Here is a 9,833-nt window from a genome sequence, read left to right as displayed (position 1 = left end):
CTCACATTTATTGTTCATATATGGCCTGTTCATATATTACCTGTCAAATACCGTATGGTAACCTGTTCGTATAAGGCAGGTTACCATGGATTCGTGGTGGGTCAGTGTGATTATGGGGATTTAAAGCTGTAGTTAGTTAGAAAGATAGGAAGTAGACCATAGATTCAGAGAGCCCCTAATTCTTCATAAACACAGAATTTAGCTCTCCTTTTATCTTTACTGAAAAGTCCTTTTCAAATAAAATAATCAGGATGTGGAGGAGAAGGAGCAGGGGGAGGAGGAAGGACACTTTCATTGACACGGAAGGAAAGAGGAAGGTGTTGGGCACAGAAATAGGAGTGTCATTGGTTTGCTCACAGGAAGATGAGGGAACACCATCTGATTCCTTTTTTCTTAGCAAACTGGGGTGAGGAAGAAGGAGAAGCAGAAGAAAGGGAGAAGCTAAAAGACAGAGGGAAATGTGTGAAACCAAGAGAGTGAGAGGGCGAGAGAGGAGCTTACCAAGAAAATTCTTATTTGCAGAATGGAAAATGAAAAGATTGACAGGATGTAACGCTTGCTATGAGAGGGTTGCTAGGATGCAGCTGGGTTCATATTTCATTTTTTTCTGTTCAGAATGTAAAAATGTATGTAGGAACAAACACCTGAGTGGCTCAGTCGCTAAGTGTCCAACTCTTCATTTTGGCTCAGGTCATGATGCTGCTGTTTGTGGGATCCAGCCCCACGATAGACTCTGTGCTGACAGCACGGAGCCTGCTTGGGATTCTCTCTCTCACTCTCTCTCTCTGCCCCTGCCCCTCCCCCTCCCCCCCCAAAAATAAATAAACATTTTTTTAAAAATCTATGTAGGGTTCAGGCATCAAGGAAATCATATGCTGTGTAAATAAACTGAATGTAAACTTTTAAAATTATAAGACTTTAGGTTTATTACTTTGAAACAAATAGCTACCTATTTGCTGCACTGAAAACAATAAGGAAAAAAATTAATCAACAGGAATTCTGTTAACTGTCACTTAAGCAAAACCATTTCCTTTCTTTGAAATCCAGCTGGAAATGTTCACAGGGCAAGGCGTTTGCCACCAACCCAAGGTACAAACACTCATTACAGGACAAACAGAGGAAATTATTCCATCATAAATCTGTCAGTCATGAAAACAGGCCATTCAGACCCTTACAAAGCCCTTATCTGCTCACTGGTTCTCCTGCTCCTGCTATTTCTCTTTTCTTTCCTCAAGAAGGGACAGACGTTTAGTCATTGGAATCACAGGAACTTGATATGTGGGAGGGGCATTGCAATTCTTCTGGCTCAGGACTCTCCATATGTTTGCATTGCTTTTATATAAATCATCAGGATTTTATGCATGGAAGTCTCCAGTGAAAGAACTCAGTAGCTCTGTAGGGCACCCATTGCATGCTGGACAGCTCTTCCTTCTATTGAACTTAACTCATTTCCCTGATGTGCCTCTGAGTTTGCCCTTTTATTTATTTTTAATTTTTTTTATTTTATTTATTTCTGAGAGAGAGAGAGAGAGAGAGAGAGAGAGAATGCAAGCAGGGGAGGGGCAGAAAGAGAGGAAGACACAAAACCTGAAGCAGGCTCCAAGCTGTCAGCACAGAGCCGGATGCAGGGCTCGAACTCCGGAACTGCGAGATCATGACATGAGCCAAAGTTGGATGCTTAACCAACTGAGCCACCCAGGTACCCCTGAGTTTGCCCTTTTAAAGGTTTTCACAACTCTGATGTTTATTCTGTATGTTATCCCCTCAAAGAGAGAAGACAGAGATCATACACTGTCCTGACTTCTTTTCTCTAGTAGATAATTCTTGTTCTTATTTCTATTTCCTCCTTATTATGTTCTTTCAGAATATCTCTTTGATTGTGCCCCTGTTTGATTATATTTTCAAGTGTGCTGTTCAGAGCTGGATACAATTATCCAAGGATCTTGTCTGATAAGGAAGAGTAGAGTGAACCTATAATTTTTCCTTTGAAGTATTATGTTTATTGCTTGCTATATAACTAATATATTTATTACATATTATCAGAATGATATTCTATTCAAAATGTTAATGCATCTAATGATCCAAAACTTTTGGTGGTAAAGTCACACTATTGACTCATTGTGGCATGCTGAATAATGGTTCTTTAAAGATATCCATATCCTACCCCTGGAGTCTGTGAATACGTTACGTTACATGGCCAAAGAACTTTGCAGGTGCCATTAGTTAAGGATCTTGAAAAGGGGAAATTATTCCGGATTATCTGGATGGTTCGATGTAATATCAAGGGTTCTTACAAGAAGGAGGCAGGAGGACCAGAGTAAGAGAAGGAGATATGACAAGAGAAGCAGTGGTCAGAGTGACGCGGGGCCACGGACCAAGTAGTGTGGGCAGCCTCTGAAGAGCTAAAATAGTCAAGGGAACAAATTCTCTCCTAGAGCCCCCAAAAGAAATGTGGCCCTGCTGAATCATTTTAGACTGCGGACCTCCGGAACTATAAGAGAATAATTTGCATTCTTTTAAGCCACTCAATTTGTGACAATATTATAGAAACTAATACACTCATATTTAGCTTAAGTTAATGTAGGTCTTGTTCATAAATACTATAGCAAAACTCCATGTTACATTTATATGATTGATTTTATGGATATAAAAACAAAACCTTAGCAATTGTTTACATCAGTTTTATTTTGCTTGCTTCATCTCTTCCTTTCAGCTGTCAAAAATGTATTAAGGAGCACCTGGGTGGCTCAGTCATTTAAGCGTCCGACTTCGGCTCAGGTTACGATCTCACCATTCCCAAGCTCGAGCCCCATGTCAGGCTCTGTGCTGACAGCTCAGAGCCTGGAGCCTGCTTCGGATTCTGTATCTCCATCTCTCTCTGCCCATCCCCCGCTCATTCTCTCTCTCTCTCTCTCTCAAAAATAAATAAACATTTAAAAAAATGTATCAAAACCTGACCGTGATACCCAAGTGCCCATAATCCTTCTATCATAATGGAATGTACTGATGGTTTTATAATCATTTCTTTCTCTATCATTAATCAAATCACCAATCAAAATTTCTATTAGGGGAGGACAAAGGAAAAAGACAAGAGAGATGTACCTCCCTCCAGATTTTAGAAATCATCATTTATCAATGACTTTGTTATATTTCACTCGACCTACATTTTTCAATTGTATCCAATTCATGAGACTTTCACAAACCTTGAACTGATTCATACCCTTCTGATAGTAATTCTATCAAAGATGAAGTCCCATGAACTTGCTCTTTGTGTATCTGTGCTGGTTTCTGGTGACCCCAGCTTTCTTTTCTAGGTGCTCATAAGTCACTAGTTTTTCTAAAGTAATCAAGAATTTTGCCAGGACAACAATGCATTTATAGGCCCCGGTTTGATGAGTGTAGATACTTAAAAATTCTTTCCTAATATTAAGAAAGATAACAAAATATCTGCACATTGCTTATCTTTTAAAAACGATACCCATATACATATTAGATGAAGTATCTGTTCAAGTATTTTGTCCAATTTTTTTGGAAAGGGACCGTTTATTTCCTTATGATTAATTTTCAAAGTTCTTTCTAATGTTCTAGATACAAGTATTTTTCAAATACGTGATTTACAAAATTTTCCCCTGTCTGTACCTTGTCTTTTCATTCTCTTAAAAATGTCTTTCACAAAGCAAACCTTTTACATTTGATAAAATACAATTGGCAAAGCTTTTCTTTTAAAGATGGTGCTTTTGGTTTTGCAGCTAGAAACTCTTTGCCTATCCTCTCTCTTGCTCCTTGTGCCTGAACCAGAGACTTCTGGAGCTCTCACTCTGTCCACAACGATGTCCACATCCCAGTTTCAAATAGACTTGAATCATGCTGGGCAGTGCAGAGTTGTTGTTTTTGTTTGTTTGTTTGTTTTGTTTTTTTTTGCTTTTTTTTAAATTTTATTTTAGAGAGAGAGTGAGCGCAAGTGGTGGTGAAGGGGAGAGAAAAAGAGAGGGAGAGAGAGACTCCCAAGCAGGCTCCACACTGTCAGCACAGAGCCAGATGGGGGCCTCGAACTCATGAACCATGAGATCACGACCTGAGCCAAAACCAAGTATGACGCTCCACCAACTGAGCCACCCAGGCACCCCTATCATTTATCTTCACATAAACTTGAACACCAAAAAAAAGCCTGGGGATGGGCAGGGAGAGAAGCAGCAATATACCTCAGCCAGTGGCAGCTGCAGCAGATGCTACCTTTGTCACGCCCACTTCTCCAGTCCCCTCTGCAATTAAAACTCCAGTTGCCGAGAATGAAGAAGAAAGAAGAGGCAGAGAGAAACCCCCACGGACCTACCAAGAGTTAGATGTCAAAAAAAAAACTAGCATCATGGTTCTGGTTCTGGGATAGATGGAGCTAGCATGCAACCCGTGTCTCCCACTGTGTGCAGCTACAAAACCTGAAAAGCAGGCATGGAACAGCTACCCGAGGATTCTGAAAAGTAAGTAGGAACAGGCAGATTGGGGAAGAAAGCCAGAATTTGAAGTAACCCGAAAATGGCAGTGAATGTACCGATTTTTAAAAACTCTGGGGTGGCTGGGTAACTCAGTTGGTTGAGCATCCTACTCTTGATTTTGGCTCAGGTCATGATCCCAGGGTCGTGGGATCCAGGTCTGCTTGGGGTTCCGTGCTGGCATGGAGCCCGCTTGGGATTCTTTCTCGCCCTCTGCCCCTCCCCCACTCACACTCGCTCTCTCTCAAAAATAAATAAATAAATAAATAAATAAATAAATAAATAAATAAATAAATAAATTTTTAAAAAAGATAAATGATAGACATCATGACATATATAAATCTGTTACTATAAACATTTAGAAAGGATATCTTTCTACATGAACACAATACCATTAGCACAGCCTAATACAATTAACAATAATTCCCTAAGACCTAGACCACATTAAAATTTTTTCAATTGTTCCCAACATACAACTGACCAAATATTAGTATTTTAAAGGATGGTAACTGTGTAGAGGTAATCTTAGCTGGCATTCAGGAAAGGCCATTATCTTTTTTGTGTACAAACACCTTCTCGGTGCCCATAGGTCTAACTTCACATGTTTCTCCCATGATGCTCCCCTTCCTGGCATTTTAATCTCCAGCAAGGATAGGAAACAGAGGAGAACACAAATAACTTGCAAAATTTATTGTGGATAATCAGGGAATTAATCATTTTTAGCCTAAATCTATTATTAGTGAATACTCCATGTATGTTGAGTTAAAGATACTTCTTTATCGTGCTATGTTTCAAGCTGCCAGTGATAACTTTTTAACGGGTTATAAATCAGTTTGCTGGATCTGGACCGGCATCGTTTAAAAAAATAAATAGAATAGAAACTTTCAAAGCACATCCCATATAGTAAAGTGTTTTTACGACATTTTGTTTCAGTTTTCTGTATGTAAATTTACATGTTGTGATTTGCAATAGAAATATATCCCTTATGGTAAGCTGTGGTCAAGAATTTTGAAAGCCACACATCATAGACAATCCAAAGGGGCCTTGTAACTTAGAGAGCTAGCCCCTTTTCCAATATCTACAGAGAATCCTTGGATCCAGAAGACCCAGTCTTTCTTTTTTCCTGTACCTCTGGCTGACATGAGATTTCCTACAGATTCAAATATCTGGACAGGTGGGGACGGTGAGTGGTGCACTCACCAGCTAGCCGGGCTTCCTCTCATATAGAGCTCAGAATACCGTGGAATCAGATGGTGTGCCCACAGGGAGAAGACAAGGGCTATAGACAGGAATCGGGACACAAAGCAGGGAAGAGAAGAAGACACAGGTATGAACCCTTAGGCCAACAGCCCTATCTATAAGTCAGCATGCATGGGAGCAAAGATGAGAACAAGCCAAACCATTCTTACAGCACAACCTAGTGCACACTCTGCAGAGAGATACTTCAGGCGAATGATTGAGGGCCTGGGCTGTAGAACCTGATCCTCTGAGACCTAAACCCTCTTCTCTTCTTACCAGTCGTGTGCCTTTAGAAAAGTGGACCTCCCTGACTCATTTTTGTCACCTACAAAATGGGAGGAAAAGAGTTATCATCTCCTAGGTTCGTTGTTAGGATTACACGAGTCAGTACATGTACAAAGTGAGTACATAGCTTCTGGCAAATAAAAGACTCAATAAAAGTAACCATTATTTTTGAAGGGTTTGTGGAGGTGAGAGGGGAAGCAGAGAGTAATAAGGAGATGACTAGATAAGGGGTGCCTGGGTGGCTCAGTCAGTTAAGCATCCAACTCTTGATTTCAGATCAGGTCATGATCCCAGGGTCATGAAATAAAACGGGGCGTGGAGCCTGCTTGAGATTCATTCTCTCTCTCTCTCTCTCTCCCACTCTCTCTTCCTCTCTCTAAAATAAAAATAAATAAAAATGAGATGACTAGATAGAGCAAAATACAATGACTTTCAAATGTAATTACAATATTTTCATTTGACGGATGGGATTCCATATCAAGACAGTCCTGAAGCTGCTTATAACATTTTATTCTCTGTTAAATATGTCATTTGCTCATCATCCTGACTTGGCTGAAGTTACATTCATTGAAATCATGATATGCAGAGATAAATGAGAAGTTAATACTGAATTGAGAAGTGCAAATGTTGATTTTCTAGTATTAGTGTCTTTAATCTAACACTGACATACTTTAAAATTGCCTACATTTGGCAACATTCATCCCTCATGCTGGGTGTCATCTTCTCTGAAGAGTCCAGTTATCTAGGTCAAAGAGGACTCAGGCAAGCGGAGCACAGAGAGCACAGGAAGGAGTGTGGAATGCAGGGTGGGAAGGCAGCTATCTGTTGAGGATGGGTTGGTGCCAGGGGACATGTGGTTCCCAATGATGGGTCCCAGATTCTAGCAAAGGATACTGGGTGAATGAAAAGAGTGGGTGTGCCTTGTGGAAGCCCAGTTTTACTAGCAAGCAAAGAAGTCCTATAGGGGAATGCTATTGTAAAATTACAGTCTATAGGTTAACAATTATCCACCCCTCTCCCATGAAGGATAACTGCCCTTCCACCCTAACTCGAGGACAGTTAACAGGTAGATGATGTATTGTGAAAGCTCAGCAAACTATTTTTTCCCTCCCTCCCAAAGTATGAAAGAGGAGAGACAAAGCTTACTTTTAATCTCCTTTTTTTTTTCTTCTCTATCCCATTAACCAAACCACTATATATAAATCTGATAGGAAAACGATGTTGATCATACTTTATTTCTGAATGGTTACAGACCATACTCATGGCCACTTCCTATATGTATTAATTATGAACAAATGCCCTTGGCTTAAACAGTATTTTAAAGGTAAACCAGTTCTAGGATCCTTAAGGACATTATTCAATTTAATCTTTTATTTTACAAATTGGATGGTGGTATTCTTATCACATTCTTAATTTTTTTTTCATTTTAACAGTTTTTATTTAAAGTCATATATCACATTACTTTATTCCCGCATCTTCTCAATTGTTTCCTCATAGTTGCCCTTTCCCTTTCCTACTTGGTGAGATTTGGCTTCACGTTCAAGGATCTTTTTGGCATCTTTGTCCAGTTTTGGTCTAGTGATAACTACCTTGCCAGGGTGAATGTCCACATGGACAGCTGTGACATTCGCCTTCGCTCACTGTACTTGTTCAGGGTAGATGACGTATTTCCTCCTGTAAGCCTGGACTACTTTGCCAATTTGCTGACCTTTGTAGTGTCCTCACTCAACCTGTACTTTATCATCCTTTCAGATGGGCATGGATCAAATGTTGTACTTCTGTCTCAGCTCTTTGGAGACAGGGGAAGGCATAATCTTCCTGTGCATGTGGGAAGGTATGTCGAAATGCCTTTTATAGTTCTTGCTCTGGTCAGAAGCCACAAAGGGATTGAACTTCATTTGGGCCTCCAGCACTTCCTTAATTTTTACTTTCTTTACTTTTAAATGCAAGTATAAACTCCCAGCCCTTGGGAGGATTAGATGCATGTACATTAGACTATATACCTTTTTGACTCTCCTTTCCTGATATCATTGCTCAAATGGAGCCCTTCTGACAAATTTTTATGGTCTCTACCCCCACATGGTCAGTCCCACAGAATCCCAACAAATCTGGAGTCCAGAGGAAAGGAAGATAGGGAGTGCATTCCTCATGCATGCATGTCTATTTATATATAGTATGCCTCCAGTATTTACGGCTTGTAACAAACCAACTGTAATCTGAAACCCTACTGTATAATAAACATTGTTAATAACCAACTCCTGGAAATTGCTAACTTCTAGAAAGACTGTTAACCCAATTAAATTATACCCTTTTGACAAATAATGAAAATTTCTTCCCTAAAGCCAATGTCCACATTTGAAATAATTTAATAGGAAAGAATTTTAAGAGAACATTCTTTGGACAAAGGGTAGGAGAGAAAAATGTCTAGTAGAAAAGAGCATTCTCTAGGCATATAATATTCAGTTGATCAAAAGCTGAGTGAACTTCATTTATTTTTCACAGGGTTCTATCATAGGACTGCTAGGTTGGTAAGACCACTTTGCTTCTCAAATTACAGTAATAATGCGAAGCCTCAGTATCCTATTACATGCTACACATTTTTGTTGCTAAATTACATAAGAAATATTGGTATGGTATTTTTCTTACTCTCTGGTGCATCATCTTGGGCCTCTATTCTCTTTCCAGCCTCACCCTTTTCCTTCACAGAAGCCATTGTCTGGTTTATATAAAAAGTGTCAGCTCACTGCCTAATTTTACAAAGGAGAAAACAAAAACTTAATTAGATAATAAACTATAAAAGGCTATCCTTAGAGCTTTCCTTCTTTAATATGAAAAGATGTGTTCTAATCATTTCATTTCTTTGACTTTTCTTTTTCACAAAAGAGTGCTTTTCCGTACCTCGTCTTCTCATTTCACAGGAAATGTCTCCACACAATGATTGTATTTTCTATCAGTTGGTCTGCCTTGATTGGGATCAACCCAGGTGGGTGGCTTTTTCTTTCTTTCTTTCTTTCTTTCTTTCTTTCTTTCTTTCTTTCTTTCTTTCTTTCTTTCTTTCTTTCTTTCTTTCTTTCTTTCTTTCTTTCTTTTTTTCTTCAGAAGTTCAAATTGAGTACTGGCTTCTCTCACACAGAAACCACAAGTCTCAGTTTCTCCTATGTTGAGGCAGAATGATTCTCCCATCTTATCAGCGGTTTGCTGACAAACTTACTATTTCATAATCTTTCTGTTTCATAAACTTGACCATGTTAGTTGTCATTAACCCACTGAACTGGTCAAGGCCTACTAGTGTTACCTGTATCTGTCATGAAGTCATTTCTTCCAGAGGTCTGTTGTGTACAGGGACATTTTGAACAGATGAATGGAACTTTTTCTCTGTAATAGGGGCTCCTCTCTGTGGCCAGTGACATAAGACCCATGTGAATTTCCATGGTTGGCCCAGATTCATTCCAACAGTGCCATCCATTATTGAGTACCAAATGCCTGATTCTAGAATTGATCCCAATTCAGTAGGAATAATATGATTGGGGTACCTGCTCCAAAATACCTTCTGCATGAGCCTTCTAAAATCTTTCTTTCCCGGGGGCATTTGGGAAAACTGTAAGACACTATGTAAGTGTGGGAGAACTCCTCCACACCAGACCAGATGTGACAACCTCAGTTCAGATCCTGGTTCTGCCACTTCCTAATTGTGTGACTTAAGACAGGTTGCTTAATCTCTCTGTGCCACAGCTTCTTCATGGACTGGTTATTCTCTGTCCTTTTGCCCCATACTGAACCCCACGGTGACTGATACTTCAATCCTATATCACTGAGATT

General features: G+C 39.6%; 1 pseudogene; it reads right to left on the bottom strand.

The window, feature by feature from the left end:
* Positions 1-7,150: 7,150 nt before the first annotated feature.
* LOC131519844 (large ribosomal subunit protein uL24-like) lies at positions 7,151-7,912 on the bottom strand (annotated as a pseudogene).
* Between the last annotated feature and the right edge of the window lie 1,921 nt (positions 7,913-9,833).

Source organism: Neofelis nebulosa, chromosome 8 (assembly GCF_028018385.1).
Source record: "Neofelis nebulosa isolate mNeoNeb1 chromosome 8, mNeoNeb1.pri, whole genome shotgun sequence".
In the NCBI taxonomy this organism is placed as follows: domain Eukaryota; kingdom Metazoa; phylum Chordata; class Mammalia; order Carnivora; family Felidae; genus Neofelis; species Neofelis nebulosa.
This window is presented reverse-complemented; position numbering and strand designations above follow the sequence as displayed.